The sequence below is a fragment of the Gambusia affinis genome, linkage group LG09 (assembly GCF_019740435.1).
Source record: "Gambusia affinis linkage group LG09, SWU_Gaff_1.0, whole genome shotgun sequence".
NCBI classification, from domain to species: Eukaryota; Metazoa; Chordata; class Actinopteri; order Cyprinodontiformes; family Poeciliidae; genus Gambusia; species Gambusia affinis.
The window spans coordinates 16,385,229-16,394,752 of record NC_057876.1 but is presented as its reverse complement, the minus strand read 5'-3'; the positions used below and the strand labels follow the sequence as shown (position 1 = coordinate 16,394,752).

At 34.6% G+C, this 9,524-nt stretch overlaps 1 long non-coding RNA gene across 1 annotated transcript; it reads right to left on the bottom strand.

Moving 5' to 3' along the window:
* Nucleotides 1-1,923: 1,923 nt before the first annotated feature.
* On the bottom strand, nt 1,924-9,039 carry LOC122836926. Its single transcript, XR_006371667.1, has 3 exons — nt 8,945-9,039; nt 2,373-2,463; nt 1,924-2,106 (listed from the first exon to the last, which is right to left on the bottom strand). It is a non-coding gene; the product is annotated as an uncharacterized LOC122836926 (long non-coding RNA).
* Between the last annotated feature and the right edge of the window lie 485 nt (nt 9,040-9,524).

Genomic DNA, 9,524 nt, shown 5'->3' with positions numbered 1-9,524 from the left:
AATACTTACACTTAACCATCAGTCTGTCCAGAAAAAGTCAATGCTCTCTAGAACAAACATTTTTTTCTGAAATGTTACTGTCCAAATTTTAACTTTGTGGATCAGATATTTGTTCTTAGTTGACAGGCATGGCACTGGGTGTGATTTCCTGCTACTATGGCTGCTGTATCTGCTTTAATGTTGGACACTTTTTTAGATTATATTTTGAAAGTCCTTGTTTGTAACAGTTTGAGTTACTGTTGCTTTTCTATCACCTCAACAAGCCTACCCATTTTCTGATAAACTTTCACTGACATAACTATAATTCAATGGATATTTTTTTTTCTTTTTGACATCAATGCTTTGTAAACTTGAGACATGCCTGTGCATGAAATGGACAGTTGATCTCCAATTATTAAAATAATCAGAGAAGAGCAGCCTGTCTGGTATTAATTATAGCTGATCCAAAGTCACTTAAAATCACTTTTCAACATGTCATCTTTACCACTACTAATTATAAAATGCACAGTGGTGCTTCCATGTACACAGACACACAGATTTACTGCTTGTCCTAAGAAGCAGTTGAACAAATGTACCTTAAAACTGAACCTTGATAGCATGTTTGGCTAAATGTCAGTAGATGGGTTACATTTATATTTTTAAATTCCATCTATCTCTAATATATTTCCAAAAACATATGAGTGAAACTCAGCTTTTTTCAAGAGGAAATCTTAGCATCTATGGGTATTTTGAAAGCTGTCTTAGGGATGTTTTTTGTAGTTTTGAAAAATCTTCAACATCATAGGCTTTTTTAATCTTGTTTTGCTTTGCTTCTTTTAATGTACATTTTATGGCCAAGTAGAACATATAGTACAGACCTCTCCTCCTTAGAGCCATACATCTGAGGCTGCATGAGGTTTTACAACCTTTGAAAGAAATTATGCATTTCAACATTTGTGTTGCTGTACTGCAGTTCACTGATGAGCTCGAGTCAGAAAATCATCATCATTAAATTAATATGCACTTTAAACTTCACTGACATCTGGAAGTTGGAATTTCCACACACACATATATTTGTACATCTACATATATTATTGACAGGTTAAAATTCAATACCTAGCAAAAACATAAACAACATCACACATAAAAAAATAATTTCTTGGTGAAGTTTAGAATTACTCTTGAACTGTGTGTAGTCCAAAGCTTTCTTGGAGAAAACCCATACATGAACAAGAAAAACATTTAAATTCCTCAAGGAAAGAGGACATTTGTTCCCATGCCTATTGCACCACTGTATGCAACCATAAGCAATACAGTTAATCTGTGCATAGAAACACATCAAGTGTATTATAGTATTAATAATTAGTCATTGGTATCACTGTAATAAAGTCCTGTTCTACCCATGCAATCACCCATAATTTTGATCTAAAATTTGATCTAGATAAAATTTTGACCTAAAAGTATAATTTTGGCCCAAATTAGAAGTTTAGGGGGAGTCTAAAATATGCAAATTCATCTACTAGTAAGTAAAATAATATGCCATTCAGAAGACCAAAACTGCAGCTTTGACATTAACAAAATGTTCCCTCAAAAATTGCTATATTTCAGAATCCAGTGGCAGACTAACTACATGGAGTTTATATTGCTGGTAAGGAATGAATGGGTCCATCTCTGCAGACAAGGCACTTTGTTTGTCCCTATGGTAACTAACTTTGTTCAGTGTGTAAATAAAATTTTGCTGCCATCAGGTAAAAGTCCTAACTATATGATTGTGCACCCCCACCCCTTCTATAAAATTCAATACAATTACATATTATTTCAATTCAGCAGAGACTGATTCAATCACTCTATAATGACAAAATCATTAGAAAATTACTATTTGTAACAAAAAAAGATGCATTGCCCTTGAAGTAGATTGCATTGAATATTTAATTCATTTCCCCACCCTGTTCATGCACAATGTGGTGCGTGACAGTGAAGCAGAGAACTCCCCCTTTACAGAAAGAGGCCTTTAGCAGTACAAGAATTAAGACAGACAGCTGCATTTCCCTTGACTAGCTGGGAGGCAGCAGTGTGGAGGGTGAGAGAACAGGGAAGACAAACAGGGAAATGCCAAATCAGCAAAATCTGGAATGGAAAAGGGGAAGAAGGGGGAGAAAACACAAAGGTTAATCACAACAATGTGATTACGGTATTTACATAAATGTAAAAGAAAGACATTAAAGACAGCAGACTGACGAGAGGTGGTCAACACATCGTTGGGTGTTGCCAGTACCTTAAGACTTCAACAGCATGACTAAAGGGATACTTCAATGTCACCTAATAAAACCTACTATAAGATTTATCAAAAAGGAGCATTTTAAGCTTAATCTTAAGCTGGAGATACTCCCTACCTCGCGAATTCACTGCGGTGTGAGTCTTGCTGAAGTATGCCTCTCACTAAACTTACTGCAACTACGCAGTCATGCAGTCTCAGTGAAGCTTCTGCTAAAAATAGAGTGGATTTATTATCTCTTAAAGACAACAATTTTTTCAAATACAAAAAAATATTTTTTCCTGACAGATTTTTAAATTATACTGTCAGTTTTAGACTTAGAAGAAACTTAAAATAGATATATCATGGCAGTTTTACAAAAAAAAAATGTTTTAGATCAGTTTATATCGGAGAATTAAAATAGTCCTAGGTACAATGATAAATGCATGAATTATTTTTTGTAACTAACACAGAATGTTAGAGTCGCATAGCTGTGGATTAACAGGGAGGTACGCTTTATCAGGCATTATAGACTCAGTTCAAAAGTGTTATTAATTCCATAAGGGAGTTTAAAAGTTAGTCTAAGTTTCTTCAGAGATCTTGAAGGATCTTCTCTTGTTACTGAATAAACCTTTAACTGAAGATATATTTGTTTTACATCATTTTTTTAAGAGGATGATCAGGGTTGTCTATAATTTTATTTTATTAAGAACCCCTCTTTGCTACATTATCTCCATAGGTTGAACCAAAAACTACTAATTTTAAAGACAATTATAAATAAATCTTTAACATATTTCCAAATTCAAAAAATACTTTATTGATCCTAAAGGGAAATTAAATAAATTACATTTCTCTCCATTATTGTCACATTTAGCAAATAGAAATAATTTTGATCATTTTAAGTGACTTCAAACAAGATAAGGTTGGTCTGACTTAACTTCAGACAATGAGGGAAAAATGTCCTTTTTCAGTGTATGTGAACTTCTAGTTTCAACTGTCTTTGTATCAATCTATCAATATCTGTTCTTAAAAGGCACTTGAGGGTTGTTAAATAGAAAATTAGTGAAGAACAACATCATGAAGAGCAACAATAACAGCAGAGAGGTCAGAGATAAAATGATGGACAAGTTTAAAACATGTTTTGGTCATGAAAGAAAAGCTTTGAACTTATCATCTGAAAATAAAAAGAACTACCAAAACACAGCCTTCCACCTAAACAGACATACTGGTTAAGGCAGAGAGAACCAAGCGAACTCTGAAGGAGCCGCAGAGATTCAATGGTGTGGTGGGTGGATTTCTTGATATGACAGTTAAGCCTCTTTCAGAAAACATTTTCATCACAAACCTGCCTCAGTCAGTATAAAGAATGCCACTACATTCAGTCAGCTCACTTTATCAGTGGAAGTCTTGACTTATATTCTCATTTAAATCTTCTAACAAACACTGTTTAACAATTACCCTGTGAATATTCACACTATGTATGTCCCCCCCATGGTTGAAACCCTCTAGTCTGAGCCATTTCTAGAGTACGGAATTAATTGGGCCGATGTTTGGTCAAGCAAATTGCTTCATGCGAAAAATTAAATCCTTGACTAGCCTACCGTAACCCAATTAGCTTTGTAATTACCTGTAGGACATATGTCAAATAATATTGGCTGAATCTATTATCTAAGCAAAACATCAATAAGAGTCACACCTTAGTATAATGAAATATCAATATTCAATGACTCTCAGACCAAAAGAAATCTGCTATTTCTGGTGTTTCAGTAAATTGCTTAAAAGAGAAAATCAATAGATGCTCTGCCTCTAAAATCAGAGTTCATTTTCATACAGCTGACAAATGTATGCAGCAGGCTGATATTTTTGTCAGACCTCTAAATAGCAAAGTGAATAAAAAGTAGTCTAAATGTGGAAAAACTTATTTATAAAAAGGAGGAGAAGAAAGGATGATAATGCTAAAAATAATTATTTCAGAATATTTTAACAGAAATGCTGTTAGCCTGCATATAGCAAAACTATAAATATGAATGGCCCGTAGCCAAAACAAAGAATTTTGCCTAAACATATCGTAACACCAGCAACTAAAATGTGGCTAAATGCCTCGTATTTTTTAATTAAATACGGGTGCCTGATGGTGAAAGAAATTACTCAGTGCTATGTATGTATTCAATATTTGCACAACTATGCAATTAGAAGCAACAAAGCTTGACCATCATTGTTATGTTTGCCTTTTTGGTATTCGTATCTCACGTACCAGAGATAAAATGATTCTAATGCATGTTATTAAATGTGCATTTTGTTGTGTCATTCTCAGAGGTTAATACATTGAAACTTCTAACCCCCCCCCAAAAAAAAATACAGGTAGAGCACAATAGAGTTTGGAAATGTTTGAGGGATTATAAGGTCAAAACGGTCAAAGGAACATAAATCTCCAGATTCACCGTGAATCTAACCCAAAATTTTACGTTTATTTTTAGTGATGTTACACTCTGTAATGTGTTCGACAGTGCACGTTTTTGATTAGATGCTCTCCTTCTTGTCTGTTGTGCTGGCAGTAACATCACAGCATTAATGACAAAATGAGGTTAACATTGAACCTCAGAGATGTCACATTACATCCCTCTGGACATTGTCAATTCCTTGACTGGGTGTGTGTGCGTGTGTGTGAGACAGAACCAGTGTAGGCAAGCAGAAGTCATTGTGTTCAGTGTAAACATGATGCGACTTCAGCCCCGCCAACGTGTGTGGCAATAGATGCACCACAATGCCATGGGAAATCAACTCTATTAGTGTCAACACAAACAGCCAAGATGGCTTTTGTGATGTGGGAATGGAAGAATGTGTGTGCAAAGATCTGAATCTTGAGCATATAAATTTGCCTATTTTTTAAATTAATGCTGCTAAACTTGATTTTGAATTTGATTCTAATATTAGTCAATAGATAGTAGTTGTATGACAAAATAACAAAATGATAAAGGATGAAATCTGTAAAAATACAAAGCTTTGTTTAAGTTAAATAGCCAAAAGTGAATTTCCTTTTCAGCAGCTATAATATGGTTGTCATTAAAAAAATTATTTATCTCACATAAAGAATGTGACATGAAGAAATAAGTCACAATGCTGCAGGCATATATGCATGTGCCTGCAGCAGATATTTGTCAAATGTACTTTCACTGTGGATTTTTATTTTGCCTCCAAGTGGTACGATGTTGAAATTAAATATGATACCATGCTGTGAAATAGTTGTCTACTTTACAAATATCTTTGGGTTTTGCTTTTTATGTCCTGCATAAATGTTTCAGCTCAGAATTCTTTTGAATCAGACAGAGATAAACTACGCGAGTATAGTTCAATCCAGTTTACTTTGTTAGGTGAGAATTTATTTGGCCCTGCAAGAATTAAGCAGATGCAAAATGGGCAGATTGAAATAAGGACCATGTAGTTTCAATTCATGCGGACTTTGTGTATTCACAGCAGCAGCATAATCTTGGACAAAATTTATGTTTTTGATTCTGGGCCTCATCTAGATCACAACAGAAATCACCTAGACTATTGTGGCATTTGAGTCATTGTTCTGAAATGATACTGCTCAAAACTAATTTTAACCCAAGCAAATGTTTCCTCCCACGTTTCAAACGGTGGTGATATCTGCCAGCAGTTATTTGCAGCAAACCCCTTAGGAAGAACCATCTGCAGCCGTTTTCAATTTCCACACACACACCAGGGGATGTGCGCCTTAAAATCTTTAATTGAGATGGATTGGGTCATCCAATTAACCTCAACACACTTGGGTGTCCTTTGTGCAGTTGAAGCTATTGCTTTGGGGTATTGTTGCAAATCTTTAAGTCACTACAGAAAAAACCACCTGTCTTCAATGTATTTATAAAGTTTAATTGGGTTGAGCTTTCTAAATCAAAAGACAGGTTTTTCTGCCACCTGTCTGTTTTTAGTCCTTTCCACAATAAGGTGTGACAAGACAGCTCATTTGCTAAGATGCATGGTGGTAACATAATTGTTTGCTGCTGTAGTAAAACTTGTGATGGTCTTTAATGAAATTTGAACACTAATTTGTCTTAGTTGAACTGAAACTCACTTTTTGCCAGTTCAGGAACACTAATGCTTTAGTGCAACACAATGTTGTGAGGATGAATTTATTCAGACAGGAAAACAGGTCATAGTTGACAGGAAATGGTTAAATACTGGCCAACATTCCTGAAAGGAAACCTGTTAGTGGCTGCAAACACTTGAAACTGGTCCAAAAGTTGATGTCCTAAGCATCGTGCCAACGCTCCAGTAGAATGGTTTAGCTCATTAGATCTATTGTGTTATAATGACTCAGTAAAATTTTTAACAAATCATGTGGAGAACTTCTGGGAAAACATAGTGCTTAAACTATTTTGTATTTTCTCAAAGTAGAATAGGCAAGACTATAATTGTCTAGATGTGCTAAACTGGTGGAGACATACCCAAAAGTCTTGCAGTGAAATACGGTTCTACAAAGTACAGAATTAATTCAGGGAGGCAAGAAGTACAAATACGGAAGAAAAAAATGTTAAATCATGCATAATTTCCTTTGCTTCTTGAAGAATATGCAATAGTTTGAACTAACCTAACAAATGCATCAACATTTGGAAAAAACTGGAAAAAATTAAAAGAAGCATGAATATGTTTGCACTGAAGTATAGGATGAATATTAAAACAACTTTTTTGACTGTAAATGTAAATACTTTAAATGAATTTTACCATCACTATCATTACTAATGTTTAGTATGTAAGATGGAAAACTATGAAAACAACATCCAAGTGAAAAGTTGGCTTGTGACTAAGAGAGAGAAAAAAAAGCAGTAGATTCACATTTAAACGTTGGTCACCAAAACAACCCTTTTGCTTGAATTAGAGATAGGGCCTGCCATATTTCATTGTTCAGGGGAAGTAAAGCAAACTCGTCTTTTGGGGGCAATTTAATTTGAAATGCAGCTCTGTGAGGCAGGGAGAGAAGCCAGAAGTCATGCAGAGAAAATAGTCTTAATTGTTTAATCCATATCAGTTAGACACCATATGGGAGAAATTACAGGTGCTGTGTGGTGGGATAAACACTATAACCAAACAAATGTCTGAGGGGCAGTCTACACTAGTTTGTGTCTTTTAAGATCAATTTGTCTTGGCTCTTTCCCCTTCAGAGCAGCTAATGCAGTGTGCATTAATTAAAGCGGAGCCTTTCAGCTTTAAAGGTTCTACTCTACTCTTAAAGTTCTTCTCAGAAGATTGTTTAAATGTTGAGACAATATAAATGAAATGCTTTACCTTTGCTGTCTCCAATTAAAACAACTTGTTGGGAAGACATTTCATTTAAAAATATAACAGCGTAATGTATTTACAGTGTTTCGCATAGTCTGCTGAGCGAAGTGTGACAGTAGATTCAGACTAAGTGTGACATTTTCTTCAATATTAGATTTTTAAAATTCCACCAAAGAGGTTTCTGCCAGGCTAACTATTTAAGCACTAAAAACTACTACTCTATGTATAAAAATGGTTTAAGCCTTGACAATGGATATTTGATCACAGGGATTCGAGAGATTTTAGTCGTTGTGATTTATTTTGAGCAAGTGAATCTGTCTTAGGGAGGGACCGCAATTACCATACTATTAATCACACTATAATTAGAGTTCACGGCTTGACTGTGACACAAAACCTCTATTTCCTAAATGAATTAATAATATCGATGTCATTTTATATTAGGAAAAAAGTATCTCATGAATTTTATATCTATTTTAAGGGCCGACACAGGTCATTTAAACTGAGTGAATGTGTACTGAGACAGGCCTTTGCAAAATAATTAATTGAATTCTCATTTCTTTATGTTGCGCTTTCAAGAACTCTTGTATTATTTTGTATATATTTTTTAAGTAGTCCTGAGAAATGTTTCTACAGACTTTAAGGAAATCTCTCTTTTCTACTTTGTTTTTACTCATTTTAGTATAATTTCTGATTAGTAAAAGGGGGAATTGTTTCATTGTTTGCTGTTACTTAAATTATAAATTATTCATTGAAATACTGTGTCTCCACATTACTAAGCAAAAAACCACATTTAAAATCTGATCTTCAGACACTTTATGTAAGAGAAAATTTACACTTCATTCCAATGTATTTAGTTGAATCTATGGAAAAGTGGTTTTACAAACATAAAGGTAATTCCCAAACAGTTGTTTGTGTAAAATGTTACAGGGATTAGATGGTAGCTAAAAGATAAAGCACTACTATTTCTAAAGCAAGTCTTTCAAGTGCTATTCATGTAATGTGGGAAGTCTTTTTAGTCTGACTTTCCTTTTTTCTTTCGCTTGTCTGGTTTCTTTTGGGGGTTTTAAAGCAGATATTGCACAATATGCATTTAAGATCAAGCATAAAGTCTAGCAAGAGGATGAGTGAAAAAGCACTCAAACTCAAAAGGAAAGCTTCAGAAAGCAAATTGAAACTACTTTAAAGACTACAAGAAAGCCTGGGTCATTGGCAGCAAAATACAAAGAAATTATTTGTGGTATGAAACTTTTCTGGTGCCAATCCCCAGCACGAGGCTAGAGGCGGGGTACACCTGGACAGATCGCCAAACAGGACAAACAATTATGGTCACACACACTCATACCTTAGCGCAATTTAAACAGACCGATTAAACTTACAGTCACATTTTTGATCTTTGGGAGGAAGTCAGAGTACCTGGAGAGAATCACAGCATGTGAGACAGGTCCAGCCTCAAACGCCGCGTTGTGTCTTTGATGTGGTGCATTCAGGAAAACAGATCTGGATTACTGTAATTTATTCCATCTGTTAGATATAGCAAAAAAGACAGCAGTGAGTACTCCAAATAATTCAATCTTAAACACTTCCATCCTGCTAGTCCAGCACAGCATTTCTCCATTTTTGGACATATGTAGAAGTACATTAAATAAAAACATTCAGTCTTGTTATAATGAAACAGTAAAGACAAACAAAAACAACATTTTAAATATATTTATTATATTTTGTATAACCCATACCTGTTAGAGTTATCAAAAGACATAAGTGAGTACTCCAAATAATTTGGTCTAAAACACCTCCCTCTAGAAGAGAATATCACAAAGAATAAAAAAATTAGTAAAAACAAAAACATGAAAACCCAGCCACAACGGCATGAATTGAAGCCAAGATAGATCATATTTTCATAACTATGGTATGATGTTACAAAACAGCGTTGGATGGGCAAAGGGCTAGGAGGATATAGAAATGAAGAGACACACATGTTGAGTTTTCTTCTTAA